The following is a 16,891-nucleotide window of genomic DNA, read 5'->3' as shown; positions in this document are numbered from 1 at the left end:
GGGCTTAATTGTTCTGGGTGTGTCACTGGGCCAGCCAGTGAAGGGGCAGCTTTTGTTGGCAAGCAACTGGAGCTCTTTGCTCTGCTTGCCAAAACAAGTTCTGGAGCCACAAGAGCTGGTTCAGAAGGTCGATTTGCAAGGTTGAAATGCCATCAGTTCAACAGACCTGGGTGACTATTACAGTCATTCTCCATCATATTGGCAGAGCAAGGACTTCCTCAATAGGAAGAGCTCAGGAAAATAAAATCATGAAATTCAAATGGCATAAGCATCTATTCTGTCTCTGGGAACAGAACAGAGACATCCCCAGATGACTTGGAAGAGTGTAAAAGCTTGAGAAAGGCTCGCCTTCCCAGAGGAAAGAACACAGCCACACAGTGTTCTTATACATATACTTATACATAGCACAGCTACATATACATATGACCCTGTGATATCTTAGCTGGTTGAAGAACAGGGCTATCCAGTTGGTTAGATTGGAGCTTTAAGTAGACCCTTGGTCATTTGCAAATGCTCTACGTTGTATTTCCCTGGAGCCAGAATTTTGTGGTCTTAACTACCTTCAAACCTGGTTTATCCTCCTAAGAAATTTGTGATTAAATACAATCTACAATTGCAAACGGCTTATAGCCTATGGTGTGGTATAGATTTCACTTGCTCATTACTCATATTCATCTACTCATTCAGTAAAACCATCCTTTCCCTTTAAGTCCCTAGTGGAACAGGAACATTGTTCTAGAGTCAACAATGAGAGGAAGTTTTTGCTGAGGGACTATCTGTTCCCTAAATCTATCCTCCACAGACTCAAAGGTGATTGCCTGAAATTAGGGCACCTACAACACAATCTAGAAAACCGCTGAAAAGTAAAGGAACATAGTTACCATTGAAAAGATAGGCAGAAAGCTGGGTACCAGATGGTAGTGTGGCCAAGTGGCCTAAGGCACTGGATTGAAGCTTCAGTCTCTTTGGAGGTGTGGGTTCAAGTCCCACCACTGCAGAAGTTGGGCTATTGATAGTAACAATAACAATAATGAAATATACCACTGTGGCTGGAGCAGTAGAGTATTTTCCTAGCATGCTTGAGGCCCTGCACTGACCTTTTCCCAAGGAGATGAGTGACTGTGAGGTTTGAGCCCCTGGTTTGGGTTTAGGTGCAGCAGTCCTACTTTTACCAATTAGTAACATTCCAATAAGTCTTAAAAGAAGAAGTTCATCTGTATGGTGGAGAGGTGTATTGCAACTCCTAGAAGAAAACGTGGGGTCAACTCTCCAACATATTGGCAGAGGCAAGGATTTCCTCAATAGGAAGAGTTCGGGAAAATAAAATAAAAAATTAATAAATGGGATGGCATACAATTAAAAAAAACACTTCTGCACAGCAAACAAAAATGTGAAGAAAGAACCTACAGAGTGGGAGGAAATCTTTGCTAGCTACTCTTCTGACAGATTAATGACTAGAACATATAAAGAACTGAAAAACAAATTAGCACAAAAAAACCCCACAAAAATCAAAACAAACAAAAACAAATAACCCAATCAATTAACGGACAACTGAACTAAACAGACACTTCTCAAAAGAAGAAATACAAATTTGTGCAAAAAGAAAAAAAAAAAAAAAACATTCCGAACATCCCTAGCAATTAGGGAGCTGCAAATCAAAACTATACTGAGATTTCCATCTCACACCAGTTAATATCTACCATCAAGAATACAAACAATAATAAATTCTGGCAAGGATCAACCAAGTATAGAAATCAGTATAAAGTTTTCTCAGAACACTAGGAATGCAACCACCAAAGCCCTAGCTATACCAGTCCTCAGTGTCTCTCCTAAAGAATTAAAATCATCATACTATAGCAATACATGCATATTCATGTTTATAACACCAAAATCCACAATAGCCAAATTATGGAACCAGCCAAGGTGTCCATTAGTGGAAGAATGGATAAAGAAAACATGGTACACAATGAGGTACACAAAGCAGTTTTATTCAGCCATAAAGAAGAATGAAATTATGTCATTTGCAAGAAACAGGTGGAATTTGAAAGCATTATGTTAAACAAATTAAGCCAAACAAGAAGTCAAGAATCATATGTTTTCTCTCAGATGTGCAAGTTAGGAAGGGAAAAAGAAATGTGGAGGGGGAGTGGAATCTCATGAAAATTGAAAGGAGATCAGTAAAGAAAAGGGACCAGGGAGAGAAAGGAGGGAAGGAAAGGGGGAAATACTGGGAATGATAATGGCCAAATATATTGCTATATCATGTGCATATATAAATATGTAGCAATGAACCCCACTATTATGTTTAATTATAATGCATCAATAAAAATATGGGGGAAAAAGAAGCAGCTATCTGTTCATGTGGCAGAAGAACTGGTGTAAGGACTGAGTAGAGACAGGAAGTGGTGTGTGTTTTATTTCTTTCACATAAATAGACAGTCTGTGAGTCAGGAAGTAACCTCCTCTGCCGCAGCCCTGCTGGCTGGGCAAAATAGCGGGGTGGGGGTGGGGGGAGTGGGGTGGGGGGTGACAAGCAACTTGTGTAGATTGATACAGCAAGAGTAGGAGCCATTTATCGTAGGGCAGGAGTGGTCTTTATACATTCCACACAGCTTATCATAATTAGCATAAAATAGATACAGCAGTCAACCAATAAGAAATCTCCACACTTAATTGCTTGCCTGCGTTACTTCACAAACCACTCCCTCTGACATTTTGCCAGGCGCCATCCAGACTTGTTTACAGACTCTAACATTTCCCCCTTTTGTTTAATTTAAATAACGACCATAGTGGTTTTTACACAAACACCATAAATAATCTGCTACAAGCAGAAGGGGAGGATACAAAATGCCACAATACCAAGCTAATTGATGGTTCCTTTCAAGAAGCCCTTGGAAAAATTATACCAGCAATGACACAGTTAGCAAAGATATCTACAATTTGTTGTAGATTACAGTTTGTTGTCTCAGTCCAGGTAAAGCAGTCTCTCAATAGATTAACTCACAGTCCAGGTAAGTTCTGCAGGCAGCTAACTTAAATCACAGTCCAGGTAAGCTCTGCAGACAGCTAGCTTGATCCGAAGGCTCGTCAATTTTTCAGCTGAAGTTTCGTCCAGTTCTCAGCAACATTGGAAATCTCTCCACCCTCGTTCTCACTGGCACTGGGATGAAGGCAGGAACTCCAGCAATGATGCTGAAGAAAATCCTGTGGTATTCCAACAGGCACTAAGAAAACAACCTTCTGAACAATTGAGTACATTATCTCAAGGTTTTTTACATTTGAAACAAGCCTTAATAGTGTTCATTACTCATTAGCTTCCAGGTGTGGGAGAACCATTGTAGTTACTGGCCTTGGAAATGATCAAACTTCAGGGTCCCGGGCTGTCTTCGGCCTGCAGCATCCTGGGCAGCCCCAGATGGGCCCCTGGGGAGAGTCCGGGGAGTGTTTCGGACTCAAACTGCCACTGGGCACAGGGAGCAAGAGCCTGCGAGACTGTGCCTCCGGGTCAGGTTTGGATTTGGGCTCCCGGCAGTGCAAGAGCCGACTGCCGCTGGAAATTCCTTACTGCGCCATGACTGGCTTGCGCACCCTCCAGGTAACGAAAAGTATTCAGTAATAGCCTTTTGCTGCAACATTTTTCCTGATAATCCTTCTTCTTCTGAACTTTCTTTTTCTTTCTGACTAGAGTTCCTGGGCTTCCATCAACACATGCCCTAACTATTCTTGGTTCCACTGGGGTGCCTCTTTCCCTTATCAATTTACTTAACACCCCTTCCATATTTTCATCACAAAGACAATACAACATTTCAAGACAAAACAAGACACAAACATACTGTATCAATCTTTTCCATTTTCTCAAAATGGCCATTTTTCCTCTCGCCCTATCTAGGGACGAGCAGATTGCTCCCGTCGGCAGATTTTTTTCTTTTTTTTTTTCTGTCACTTAACCCCCGAGTGTCCCGGAGCTCCCCGTAATGGGCCACCATCTGCAGCAGCCCGGCTGGCTGGGCAAAATAGCCGGGGGTGATGAGCAACTTGTGTAAATTGATACAGCAGGAGTGGGAGTGTTTATTGTAGGACAGGAGAGGTATTTATACATTCCACACAGCTTATCTTAATTAACATAAACTAGATACAGCAGCCAACCAATAAGGAATCTCCACACTTAATGGCTCCTGGCTTTACTTCACAAACCACTCCCTCTGGCAAAATGCCAGGTGCCATCCTGACTTGTTTACAGACTCTAACAGGGGTGGGTACTGGAGAGTGAATGGATGGAATTTGGCTTCCATAGCACCCCAGACTGAATCCAGCCAAATTGTATTTTTTTTCTCATTGTGTCTGAGGGGAGATAGAAAAGGATAAAACACCTAAACAGGAGGATACTCACTTAAGGAGGTGATGAAAGAAAGGAGATGACCCATTCCCCAATAAGAGGCAATAAGAAAAATTTCAAGTTCCTGGTTGAAGCCTTGGTCTAGAGATATGAGTATGGTTGACCCTCTTATACTTAGGCTTATCCATTTAGCAAAATTGCAATCCTTACCTAAATATAGAATTCTGCCCGCATACTCACCTAGATAAACTAGACCAGAGAAAAACACAGTGATGTTAAACTGATCTTACTTAAATTCATCACTGTTATCTCAAGTGTGTCTGAAAAACAATCTTTATTTATTATAGTTTATTTTGTGGTACTGATGATTGAAACGGGGTGGGGTTGTACCACTGAGCTACATCCTGCTGGGAGCCATCAGCCAAGTAGGTATGACAATCTCCTTGCCAGCTTACTTCCATGCTGTCTGTGGAAGGACTTCTGAAAGGTGACCTTGCTCAAGGACCAGGGCGATTTAGCACAATAGGAGAGTAGGGTGTTCCCCCTTTAGAATAGGGCGGTTTAGCATAATAGGAGATTAGGGTGTTCCCCCTTTAGAATAGGGCGTATCCTGCTGCTGAGTTCCTCTTGAGTGCTTAGGGTCAGACAGTATATTTTGGGAGACAGAAGCCCATGTGGAGTGGATTTGGGCAGAGAGTGGATTTGGGACAGAATGGATTTGGGCAGAGAAAGTGGATTCCCCCAGAACGTGTTTGTAGACGGCCGGTGTGAGTTCGGGAATAAAGAATTGCTGTTTGAATCTACAAGCTGTGTGGAGACTCGTGATTTGTGCCCAGCCAGAGACTGCGGCACATCCTCATCCCTTTTTATTCTGAGAAGGGGTCTCACTAAATTCTCCCAGGCTTGGCCTCAAACTTGTGATCTTCCTGTCTCAATCTCCCAAAGTTACATGGTTTAACAGACATGTGCCACTGGGCCCATGTACAATCATCATTTTTTTCAATCTCTTCACCATCCTATTCTAAGATATATGCACATGATACAATATATATGCACATGATAAAATCTAAGATTTTATCCCTTATCTTGTTTATTAAAGAGCCCACACCCTCTCAGGCACTCTTACTTTAAGATTTCTATTTCACTGAAAAGCAGATACAGTTATAGAACTACTAAAAGGCCCATCTATCTGCACTTTTCCCCACCTGTTTCTATGGAGGACCTGTGTAAGATCTTAGCTCAGGTCATCCCTGAAATCTGTGTACATCCAACTGATTACTCAAAGACTTTCTTTCCTTCAGGTATGCTGGATTGTACCCAACAGCCAACCTGCACATGGCAATTTTGATTTTATTCTAAAAAATTGTGATATCCAGGAGCAAAAAGGGGAGCAACTACGAGACTTGGCTAATGTTAATGGTCACTCCAAGATACATATAGCTCTTTATAGGTCTCTAAGTAACTAGATTAGAGCTAAAGTTTTAGTGCATGGCTGACATGTAAAAGCAATGTTTTTTATTTTTTTACTCTCTTACTTCCTCCTCTTCAGCACTAATAGGAGATTGTATCAAGATATAAAATACATTCAACAAATCAATGAGGACAAGATATTTGTTGGGAGCTGAGCTCCCCTTAACAGAACAGGACCTTAGCTCCAAAAGTTAACTTTCTAGAAAAGAAGGAACTTCTTATCTTCAAGTGAATAGTGATGCTCAAACCTTCCATCTAATCAACAAAATTTGGGAGAAGAACTTGCAGTGTCCTACCTTGGTAGATAATGTAGCCAAATGGTATAAGATTCATGATTTAAGCTCTGGTGACTTGGAAGAGTTCGAACGACTGCCAATGAGTCTAAATCATTTTGAATCAATGATACAAATAAACATAGCAAATTTTTGCTTATAATTTATGTTAAATATGAAGATACTGAGGACACAAAGAGAGCATGCAGGAGGCAATGGGCTGGGCTTTGGAGACTCAGGAGGGGATGGGTGCAGGCTGCCAGAGAAACATCCCAGAGTGTCCCTTGATCTCAGCCTTTCCCAAGAAGTGATATCCAGAGCTTGATGTGCAGAGAAATCCAGTCACAGAATGGACAGTCACTGGAACCTGCATGGGAGGGCAGCTCAATGCAGCCTAGAAATGGAAAGGAAAGGGGACAGCATTAGACCTGCATTGCCCTGGGCGCTTGAATGCTTTCATGGAGTGCAGGTATTTGTGTATGTCTCTGTGTGTGTATGTGTGTGTGTTTGTGTGTGTGTGTGTGTGTGTGAGAGAGAGAGAGAGAGAGAGAGAGAGAGAGAGAGACAGAGAGAGACAGAGAGAGAGATAGAGAGGGAGGGAGGGAGGGAGGGAGGGATAGAGAGAGAGAGAGAGGGCGAGGGAGGGAGGGAGAGAGGGAGGGAGGGATCCTGCAAGAATGGCAGGGGTGGGGTATGTGAAACTGAAGGACTGAAGGGGTTGTTCCTCTCTTCCCATGGAGGGCTCCTTAGAGGCCTGGCTCTCTTTGCAGGCACCCCTCCCTCCAACACTGTGTGGGTACCTGTAAGCGAAAGAGATCAAGTGCCAGTGGCAGCAACAGTCGGAGTGCCAGGGTGAGACTGGGCTTCGGGTGGAGAAAAGAGTTGTGCGGCCAGAGAGAGCCCCCTAACTTGAGTGACCCCATGTACAGAGACCAGCAGTGGGGTCCAAAATGAGAAGGAATGGCCCTTTGGGTATCCCCCCTGGGCTTTGTCCACTGGGTCCTGGCACCCGGATTTGTTGCTTTGGTGTGAGGAAAGGGGGTCCCTGGAGGCTGCTCTTGCTGCCCGGCCAGCTGAGCAGCTGAGCAGCAGCACTAGGTTTTGGGAAGCCCCTGCAGCTGGGCCCTTCCCCTGTCCCGGTGGGAGTGGGTTTGGTGTGGGGTTGGTGCATGAGGAAAGGTTTGAGGGTTCTGCCTGGGCGAGCACGCCCTCTCCGCCCCCTGAGCCCCAAGAAACTGGGGGGGTTGGGTCACTGCAGAGGGGTCTGCCTGGGCCTCCACGGGGAATCTGGGCTGAGCGGCTGGGAGAGGGAGGCGATTTAGGGCCAGGATTTAGGGCACACCGGAATTGGGATCCCATCTGGGTGGGAGAAGACTTGCTTCCGGGGTCAGGAAGCAGGTCCGCCTCTGTTGTGTCCCTTTGTCCTTTCCCGGAAGCGCCCAGGACCAGGTGGAGTTATTTGGTGAGGAGAGGCAGGAAGCCGGGGCCTCCTGGGCCCTGGCCGGGCTGGCTCCCTGGCACAAGTATCTCTGGTGCTTGTGCAAGGCCTGGACGGGGCACGCGAGGCTGCCACTTCCCCTAACCCTCTGTCCTTTCCGCCACCCGTGTGGTGTGCAGGAGGTCTGAAGGCACCAAAGAGGGAGCGGCTGTGGGGAGCAGGGCGTGTCCGCTGGGGCACGGGGACCTGGAACCCGGACCGGGGCTTCAGGGGCCAGGCTGGTAGGGTCGGATGGGATCCAGGTGTCCACCAGACACTGCCGCGGGGGACTGTGGCTGTGCTAGTTGCGCAGCCGCCTCCCCGTGCGCCATCTGGTTCTCCTCCATTACCAACCCGCACCCCTGTGAGTATCCACACCCCCACCTTCCCGGGGCCGGCGGGGAGGGGCGTGGACAAGGCAACCTTCCCCTGGGTCATTCTCCACCTGGTGCCGGGCTCCTGGCCCTCTCAGGCCGCCTTAGTGCCATCCTCCTAGACCCCGGCCCAAGGCGGGACGCAGAGGTTTGGCATAGGGGCAAGAGGGCCAGAGCACGAGAGGAGAGAGCCCTGCGCGCCCTGGGATGCGCGTCTTGGTGGTCGCCGCCCGGCCAAGGCCGCACCAGTTGGCGGGGCATGCCAGGCTTCCGCTGGATACCAGGGGCTCCCATGCCGAAGGGGTGTGTGTGCATTTAAGTGTTTGTGTGTGTGTGTGTGTGTGTGTGTGTGTGTGTGTGTGTTGGTCCTGGGCCCTGAAGGCAAGGACTGAGCCTGTCTGGGCAGGGCAGGGCGGGGCAGGGAGGGCTCCCTGGGGTGGAAGGCGGACAGTTGTAATGGGACCCCACCCCCGGACAGGACCTGCCAGCTCTCCTCCGCCATCTGCACAAAGGCAGAGGACCCGGCCCGCCGGTGTGCACCCTTCGATAGCTCAGCTGGTAGAGCGAGGACTGTAGACTGAACAGACAGCTGTGGACATCCTTAGGTCGCTGGTTCGATTCCGGCTCGAAGGAAGTGCCCCACGCTTTTGCGCACACGCAAGCCCCTGCAAGCCTCATCCTGCCTTCTGAGCCCAGAGCAGGCAGAGCCTCTCCAGACCGCCCACCTCTTCCACCGCCAACCCTTGCATCTTGGCCCCCAACTCCCCCGCGCTCCCCAGGAGCTGTCCTGCCTGCTGCTGCCCGCCAACGCCAGGCACCAGTCCTGGGAAGGCCCATTCTTCGCTGGCTGCCCGCAGGGGTTCCTGCTCTCAGGTCGCCTCACCCATGCCACCCACCACTCGTGCCCCCACATACACACCCCTATCCCTGGCCCCTGACGCCGCCGCAGCCGCTGCCGCCCCTGCCACACCCCCACCGCTTGCTGCCGCCCCTGCCACACCCCCACCGCTCCTGCACTTTCAACCACAGGGCACTCCTCCAGCGCCTCAGCGCCCGAGATTCTTGACAACACACAGGCAGGCTTCCCTGCCACCCAGCCCTTCCCACCTGGATCATCATGGACTTGCCTCTTGGGAAAGGCGAAATGTCCAGAGCCATGGATGTGTTGCTCAGCGATCACCCTGGCATCCTCCCTGAGATCGCCAGGCTCCATCCCTCTCCACAACTGGGCCAGGGCCCCGAGCCACTGGCCACATGCCCCCACCCCACGTCTGCCCCTCTCCATCTTTCTCACTTTCTGTCTGCCTCTACCTCTCTCTTTCATCTTCTTTCCTTTCCATGATGCCCTGCCACCTCTCTCCTCTCCTCCCTCACTCTCCTCCATCTCTCCAGCCACAGGCAATCAATCGCTGCCTCTGCCTGGGTCTCTGTCTCTGTCTCTGTCTGTCTTTCACCACCTCCCCGCCTTCACTTCTGTCCCCCACGCTGACCCCTGTCTCTGTTCCTCTCTTTCTCTGTCTATTGGTGAGGAATGCATGGATGGACAAGGGAGGGAAATGTCCATCCCAGCTTGGTTAAGTGACATGGTGCCCTGGTGGCGGTGGCGGTGGCCTGTGTTCTGTTTTCCCTTGGGGCTGAAGAGTGGGATGTGTCCATCCCGCCCACATGCCACCAGCCTCACCTTTCGTGAACTTTAAGGAATAGGGTTGGAGCCGCAGCAGGACTCAGTGGTCCCCCTGGAAGAGCCAGCTCACGCCAGGTTCTGCTCTTCACCTCGGGAAGGTACCCAAAGCACCTACCTGTTGCTATCACCCTGCCTGGGGTGAGCTGAGGGGGAGTGAGAGTAAAAGCCAAGTCAGGCCAGAACTCAGGACCCCCCCCCCCTGGGAGTGGGAGCTGGTGGTTCCTAGGCAGGCAGCCAAGTGACCTTGGGCAGCTGCTATTGTCTGGCAAAGGGCACGGAATCCCACCCCCCTTACACAGACCACTGGGGTGTGAGCTGCTTGATGGCTTGAGCGCCCAGTTGGAAATAGAACCTAGCAAGAAGATGCTGCGGACCAGCCAGAGAGTGTGCAGGAGGCAATGGGCTGGGCTTTGGAGAATCAGGAGGGGATGGGGTGTGGGCTGCCAGAGCAACAGCCCAGAGTGTCCCTTGATCTCAGCCTTTCCCAAGAAGAGATGTCCACAGCTTGATGTGCAGAGAAATCCAGTCACAGAATGGACAGTCACTGGAACCTGCATGGGAGGGCAGCTCAATGCAGCCTAGAAATGGAAAGGAAAGGGACAGCATTAGACCTGCATTGCCCTGGGCGCTTGAATGCTTTCATGGAGTGCAGGTATTTGTGTATGTCTCTGTGTGTGTATGTGTGTGTGTTTGTGTGTGTGTGTGTGTGTGAGAGAGAGAGAGAGAGAGAGAGAGAGACAGAGAGACAGAGAGACAGAGAGAGACAGAGAGAGAGATAGAGGGAGGGAGGGAGGGATAGAGAGAGAGAGAGAGGGCGAGGGAGGGAGGGAGAGAGGGAGGGAGGGATCCTGCAAGAATGGCAGGGGTGGGGTATGTGAAACTGAAGGACTGAAGGGGTTGTTCCTCTCTTCCCATGGAGGGCTCCTTAGAGGCCTGGCTCTCTTTGCAGGCACCCCTCCCTCCAACACTGTGTGGGTACCTGTAAGCGAAAGAGATCAAGTGCCAGTGGCAGCAACAGTCGGAGTGCCAGGGTGAGACTGGGCTTCGGGTGGAGAAAAGAGTTGTGCGGCCAGAGAGAGCCCCCTAACTTGAGTGACCCCATGTACAGAGACCAGCAGTGGGGTCCAAAATGAGAAGGAATGGCCCTTTGGGTATCCCCCTGGGCTTTGTCCCCTGGGTCCTGGCACCCGGATTTGTTGCTTTGGTGTGAGGAAAGGGGGTCCCTGGAGGCTGCTCTTGCTGCCCGGCCAGCTGAGCAGCTGAGCAGCAGCACTAGGTTTTGGGAAGCCCCTGCAGCTGGGCCCTTCCCCTGTCCCGGTGGGAGTGGGTTTGGTGTGGGGTTGGTGCGTGAGGAAAGGTTTGAGGGTTCTGCCTGGGCGAGCACGCCCTCTCCGCCCCCTGAGCCCCAAGAAACTGGGGGGGTTGGGTCACTGCAGAGGGGTCTGCCTGGGCCTCCACGGGGAATCTGGGCTGAGCGGCTGGGAGAGGGAGGCGATTTAGGGCCAGGATTTAGGGCACACCGGAATTGGGATCCCATCTGGGTGGGAGAAGACTTGCTTCCGGGGTCAGGAAGCAGGTCCGCCTCTGTTGTGTCCCTTTGTCCTTTCCCGGAAGCGCCCAGGACCAGGTGGAGTTATTTGGTGAGGAGAGGCAGGAAGCCCGGGCCTCCTGGGCCCTGGCCGGGCTGGCTCCCTGGCACAAGTATCTCTGGTGCTTGTGCAAGGCCTGGACGGGGCACGCGAGGCTGCCACTTCCCCTAACCCTCTGTCCTTTCCGCCACCCGTGTGGTGTGCAGGAGGTCTGAAGGCACCGAAGAGGGAGCGGCTGTGGGGAGCAGGGCGTGTCCGCTGGGGCACGGGGACCTGGAACCCGGACCGGGGCTTCAGGGGCCAGGCTGGTAGGGTCGGATGGGATCCAGGTGTCCACCAGACACTGCCGCGGGGGACTGTGGCTGTGCTAGTTGCGCAGCCGCCTCCCCGTGCGCCATCTGGTTCTCCTCCATTACCAACCCGCACCCCTGTGAGTATCCACACCCCCACCTTCCCGGGGCCGGCGGGGAGGGGCGTGGACAAGGCAACCTTCCCCTGGGTCATTCTCCACCTGGTGCCGGGCTCCTGGCCCTCTCAGGCCGCCTTAGTGCCATCCTCCTAGACCCCGGCCCAAGGCGGGACGCAGAGGTTTGGCATAGGGGCAAGAGGGCCAGAGCACGAGAGGAGAGAGCCCTGCGCGCCCTGGGATGCGCGTCTTGGTGGTCGCCGCCCGGCCAAGGCCGCACCAGTTGGCGGGGCATGCCAGGCTTCCGCTGGATACCAGGGGCTCCCATGCCGAAGGGGTGTGTGTGCATTTAAGTGTTTGGGTGTGTGTGTGTGTGTGTGTGTGTGTGTGTGTGTGTGTGTTGGTCCTGGGCCCTGAAGGCAAGGACTGAGCCTGTCTGGGCAGGGCAGGGCGGGGCAGGGAGGGCTCCCTGGGGTGGAAGGCGGACAGTTGTAATGGGACCCCACCCCCGGACAGGACCTGCCAGCTCTCCTCCGCCATCTGCACAAAGGCAGAGGACCCGGCCCGCCGGTGTGCACCCTTCGATAGCTCAGCTGGTAGAGCGGAGGACTGTAGACTGAACAGACAGCTGTGGACATCCTTAGGTCGCTGGTTCGATTCCGGCTCGAAGGAAGTGCCCCACGCTTTTGCGCACACGCAAGCCCTGCAAGCCTCATCCTGCCTTCTGAGCCCAGAGCAGGCAGAGCCTCTCCAGACCGCCCACCTCTTCCACCGCCAACCCTTGCATCTTGGCCCCCAACTCCCCCGCGCTCCCCAGGAGCTGTCCTGCCTGCTGCTGCCCGCCAACGCCAGGCACCAGTCCTGGGAAGGCCCATTCTTCGCTGGCTGCCCGCAGGGGTTCCTGCTCTCAGGTCGCCTCACCCATGCCACCCACCACTCGTGCCCCCACATACCACACCCCTATCCCTGGCCCCTGACGCCGCCGCAGCCGCTGCCGCCCCTGCCACACCCCCACCGCTCCTGCACTTTCAACCACAGGGCACTCCTCCAGCGCCTCAGCGCCCGAGATTCTTGACAACACACAGGCAGGCTTCCCTGCCACCCAGCCCTTCCCACCTGGATCATCATGGACTTGCCTCTTGGGAAAGGCGAAATGTCCAGAGCCATGGATGTGTTGCTCAGCGATCACCCTGGCATCCTCCCTGAGATCGCCAGGCTCCATCCCTCTCCACAACTGGACCAGGGCCCCGAGCCACTGGCCACATGCCCCCACCCCACGTCTGCCCCTCTCCATCTTTCTCACTTTCTGTCTGCCTCTACCTCTCTCTTTCATCTTCTTTCCTTTCCATGATGCCCTGCCACCTCTCTCCTCTCCTCCCTCACTCTCCTCCATCTCTCCAGCCACAGGCAATCAATCGCTGCCTCTGCCTGGGTCTCTGTCTCTGTCTCTGTCTGTCTTTCACCACCTCCCCGCCTTCATTTCTGTCCCCCACGCTGACCCCTGTCTCTGTTCCTCTCTTTCTCTGTCTATTGGTGAGGAATGCATGGATGGACAAGGGAGGGAAATGTCCATCCCAGCTTGGTTAAGTGACATGGTGCCCTGGTGGCGGTGGCGGTGGCCTGTGTTCTGTTTTCCCTTGGGGCTGAAGAGTGGGATGTGTCCATCCCGCCCACATGCCACCAGCCTCACCTTTCGTGAACTTTAAGGAATAGGGTTGGAGCCGCAGCAGGACTCAGTGGTCCTCCTGGAAGAGCCAGCTCACGCCAGGTTCTGCTCTTCACCTCGGGAAGGTACCCAAAGCACCTACCTGTTGCTATCACCCTGCCTGGGGTGAGCTGAGGGGGAGTGAGAGTAAAAGCCAAGTCAGGCCAGAACTCAGGACCCCCCCACCCCCTGGGAGTGGGAGCTGGTGGTTCCTAGGCAGGCAGCCAAGTGACCTTGGGCAGCTGCTATTGTCTGGCAAAGGGCACGGAATCCCACCCCCTTACACAGACCACTGGGGTGTGAGCTGCTTGATGGCTTGAGCGCCCAGTTGGAAATAGAACCTAGCAAGAAGATGCTGCGGACCAGCCAGAGAGTGTGCAGGAGGCAATGGGCTGGGCTTTGGAGAATCAGGAGGGGATGGGGTGTGGGCTGCCAGAGCAACAGCCCAGAGTGTCCCTTGATCTCAGCCTTTCCCAAGAAGAGATGTCCACAGCTTGATGTGCAGAGAAATCCAGTCACAGAATGGACAGTCACTGGAACCTGCATGGGAGGGCAGCTCAATGCAGCCTAGAAATGGAAAGGAAAGGGGACAGCATTAGACCTGCATTGCCCTGGGCGCTTGAATGCTTTCATGGAGTGCAGGTATTTGTGTATGTCTCTGTGTGTGTATGTGTGTGTGTTTGTGTGTGTGTGTGTGTGTGTGTGTGTGAGAGAGAGAGAGAGAGAGAGAGAGAGAGAGAGAGAGAGAAGAGACAGAGAGACAGAGAGACAGAGAGAGACAGAGAGAGAGATAGAGAGGGAGGGAGGGAGGGATAGAGAGAGAGAGAGGGCGAGGGAGGGAGGGAGAGAGGGAGGGAGGGATCCTGCAAGAATGGCAGGGGTGGGGTATGTGAAACTGAAGGACTGAAGGGGTTGTTCCTCTCTTCCCATGGAGGGCTCCTTAGAGGCCTGGCTCTCTTTGCAGGCACCCCTCCCTCCAACACTGTGTGGGTACCTGTAAGCGAAAGAGATCAAGTGCCAGTGGCAGCAACAGTCGGAGTGCCAGGGTGAGACTGGGCTTCGGGTGGAGAAAAGAGTTGTGCGGCCAGAGAGAGCCCCCTAACTTGAGTGACCCCATGTACAGAGACCAGCAGTGGGGTCCAAAATGAGAAGGAATGGCCCTTTGGGTATCCCCCCTGGGCTTTGTCCCCTGGGTCCTGGCACCCGGATTTGTTGCTTTGGTGTGAGGAAAGGGGGTCCCTGGAGGCTGCTCTTGCTGCCCGGCCAGCTGAGCAGCTGAGCAGCAGCACTAGGTTTTGGGAAGCCCCTGCAGCTGGGCCCTTCCCCTGTCCCGGTGGGAGTGGGTTTGGTGTGGGGTTGGTGCGTGAGGAAAGGTTTGAGGGTTCTGCCTGGGCGAGCACGCCCTCTCCGCCCCCTGAGCCCCAAGAAACTGGGGGGGTTGGGTCACTGCAGAGGGGTCTGCCTGGGCCTCCACGGGGAATCTGGGCTGAGCGGCTGGGAGAGGGAGGCGATTTAGGGCCAGGATTTAGGGCACACCGGAATTGGGATCCCATCTGGGTGGGAGAAGACTTGCTTCTGGGGTCAGGAAGCAGGTCCGCCTCTGTTGTGTCCCTTTGTCCTTTCCCGGAAGCGCCCAGGACCAGGTGGAGTTATTTGGTGAGGAGAGGCAGGAAGCCGGGCCTCCTGGGCCCTGGCCGGGCTGGCTCCCTGGCACAAGTATCTCTGGTGCTTGTGCAAGGCCTGGACGGGGCACGCGAGGCTGCCACTTCCCCTAACCCTCTGTCCTTTCCGCCACCCGTGTGGTGTGCAGGAGGTCTGAAGGCACCGAAGAGGGAGCGGCTGTGGGGAGCAGGGCGTGTCCGCTGGGGCACGGGGACCTGGAACCCGGACCCGGGCTTCAGGGGCCAGGCTGGTAGGGTCGGATGGGATCCAGGTGTCCACCAGACACTGCCGCGGGGGACTGTGGCTGTGCTAGTTGCGCAGCCGCCTCCCCGTGCGCCATCTGGTTCTCCTCCATTACCAACCCGCACCCCTGTGAGTATCCACACCCCCACCTTCCCGGGGCCGGCGGGGAGGGGCGTGGACAAGGCAACCTTCCCCTGGGTCATTCTCCACCTGGTGCCGGGCTCCTGGCCCTCTCAGGCCGCCTTAGTGCCATCCTCCTAGACCCCGGCCCAAGGCGGGACGCAGAGGTTTGGCATAGGGGCAAGAGGGCCAGAGCACGAGAGGAGAGAGCCCTGCGCGCCCTGGGATGCGCGTCTTGGTGGTCGCCGCCCGGCCAAGGCCGCACCAGTTGGCGGGGCATGCCAGGCTTCCGCTGGATACCAGGGGCTCCCATGCCGAAGGGGTGTGTGTGCATTTAAGTGTTTGGGTGTGTGTGTGTGTGTGTGTGTGTGTGTGTGTGGTGTGTGTTGGTCCTGGGCCCTGAAGGCAAGGACTGAGCCTGTCTGGGCAGGGCAGGGCGGGGCAGGGAGGGCTCCCTGGGGTGGAAGGCGGACAGTTGTAATGGGACCCCACCCCCGGACAGGACCTGCCAGCTCTCCTCCGCCATCTGCACAAAGGCAGAGGACCCGGCCCGCCGGTGTGCACCCTTCGATAGCTCAGCTGGTAGAGCGGAGGACTGTAGACTGAACAGACAGCTGTGGACATCCTTAGGTCGCTGGTTCGATTCCGGCTCGAAGGAAGTGCCCCACGCTTTTGCGCACACGCAAGCCCCTGCAAGCCTCATCCTGCCTTCTGAGCCCAGAGCAGGCAGAGCCTCTCCAGACCGCCCACCTCTTCCACCGCCAACCCTTGCATCTTGGCCCCCAACTCCCCCGCGCTCCCCAGGAGCTGTCCTGCCTGCTGCTGCCCGCCAACGCCAGGCACCAGTCCTGGGAAGGCCCATTCTTCGCTGGCTGCCCGCAGGGGTTCCTGCTCTCAGGTCGCCTCACCCATGCCACCCACCACTCGTGCCCCCACATACCACACCCCTATCCCTGGCCCCTGACGCCGCCGCAGCCGCTGCCGCCCCTGCCACACCCCCACCGCTCCTGCACTTTCAACCACAGGGCACTCCTCCAGCGCCTCAGCGCCCGAGATTCTTGACAACACACAGGCAGGCTTCCCTGCCACCCAGCCCTTCCCACCTGGATCATCATGGACTTGCCTCTTGGGAAAGGCGAAATGTCCAGAGCCATGGATGTGTTGCTCAGCGATCACCCTGGCATCCTCCCTGAGATCGCCAGGCTCCATCCCTCTCCACAACTGGACCAGGGCCCCGAGCCACTGGCCACATGCCCCCACCCCACGTCTGCCCCTCTCCATCTTTCTCACTTTCTGTCTGCCTCTACCTCTCTCTTTCATCTTCTTTCCTTTCCATGATGCCCTGCCACCTCTCTCCTCTCCTCCCTCACTCTCCTCCATCTCTCCAGCCACAGGCAATCAATCGCTGCCTCTGCCTGGGTCTCTGTCTCTGTCTCTGTCTGTCTTTCACCACCTCCCCGCCTTCATTTCTGTCCCCCACCGCACGCCACCAGGGCACCATGTCACTTAACCCTGGATTCCTCTCTTTCTCTGTCTATTGGTGAGGAATGCAT

At 54.0% G+C, this 16,891-nt stretch overlaps 3 non-coding genes across 3 annotated transcripts; all 3 read left to right on the top strand.

Moving 5' to 3' along the window:
- Window positions 1–8,469: 8,469 nt before the first annotated feature.
- Window positions 8,470–8,562, top strand: Trnay-gua (transfer RNA tyrosine (anticodon GUA)). Its single transcript has 2 exons — window positions 8,470–8,505; window positions 8,527–8,562. It is a non-coding gene; the product is annotated as a tRNA-Tyr (tRNA).
- Window positions 8,563–12,186: 3,624 nt separating this feature from the next.
- Trnay-gua (transfer RNA tyrosine (anticodon GUA)) lies at window positions 12,187–12,280 on the top strand. Its single transcript has 2 exons — window positions 12,187–12,223; window positions 12,245–12,280. It is a non-coding gene; the product is annotated as a tRNA-Tyr (tRNA).
- Window positions 12,281–15,902: 3,622 nt separating this feature from the next.
- Window positions 15,903–15,996, top strand: Trnay-gua (transfer RNA tyrosine (anticodon GUA)). Its single transcript has 2 exons — window positions 15,903–15,939; window positions 15,961–15,996. It is a non-coding gene; the product is annotated as a tRNA-Tyr (tRNA).
- The last annotated feature ends 895 nt before the right edge of the window (window positions 15,997–16,891 follow it).

Source organism: Callospermophilus lateralis, chromosome 3 (genome assembly GCF_048772815.1).
Source record: "Callospermophilus lateralis isolate mCalLat2 chromosome 3, mCalLat2.hap1, whole genome shotgun sequence".
Taxonomy (NCBI): domain Eukaryota; kingdom Metazoa; phylum Chordata; class Mammalia; order Rodentia; family Sciuridae; genus Callospermophilus; species Callospermophilus lateralis.
The sequence above is the reverse complement of the archived record's forward strand: the minus strand, read 5'-3'. Positions and strand labels throughout refer to the sequence as shown.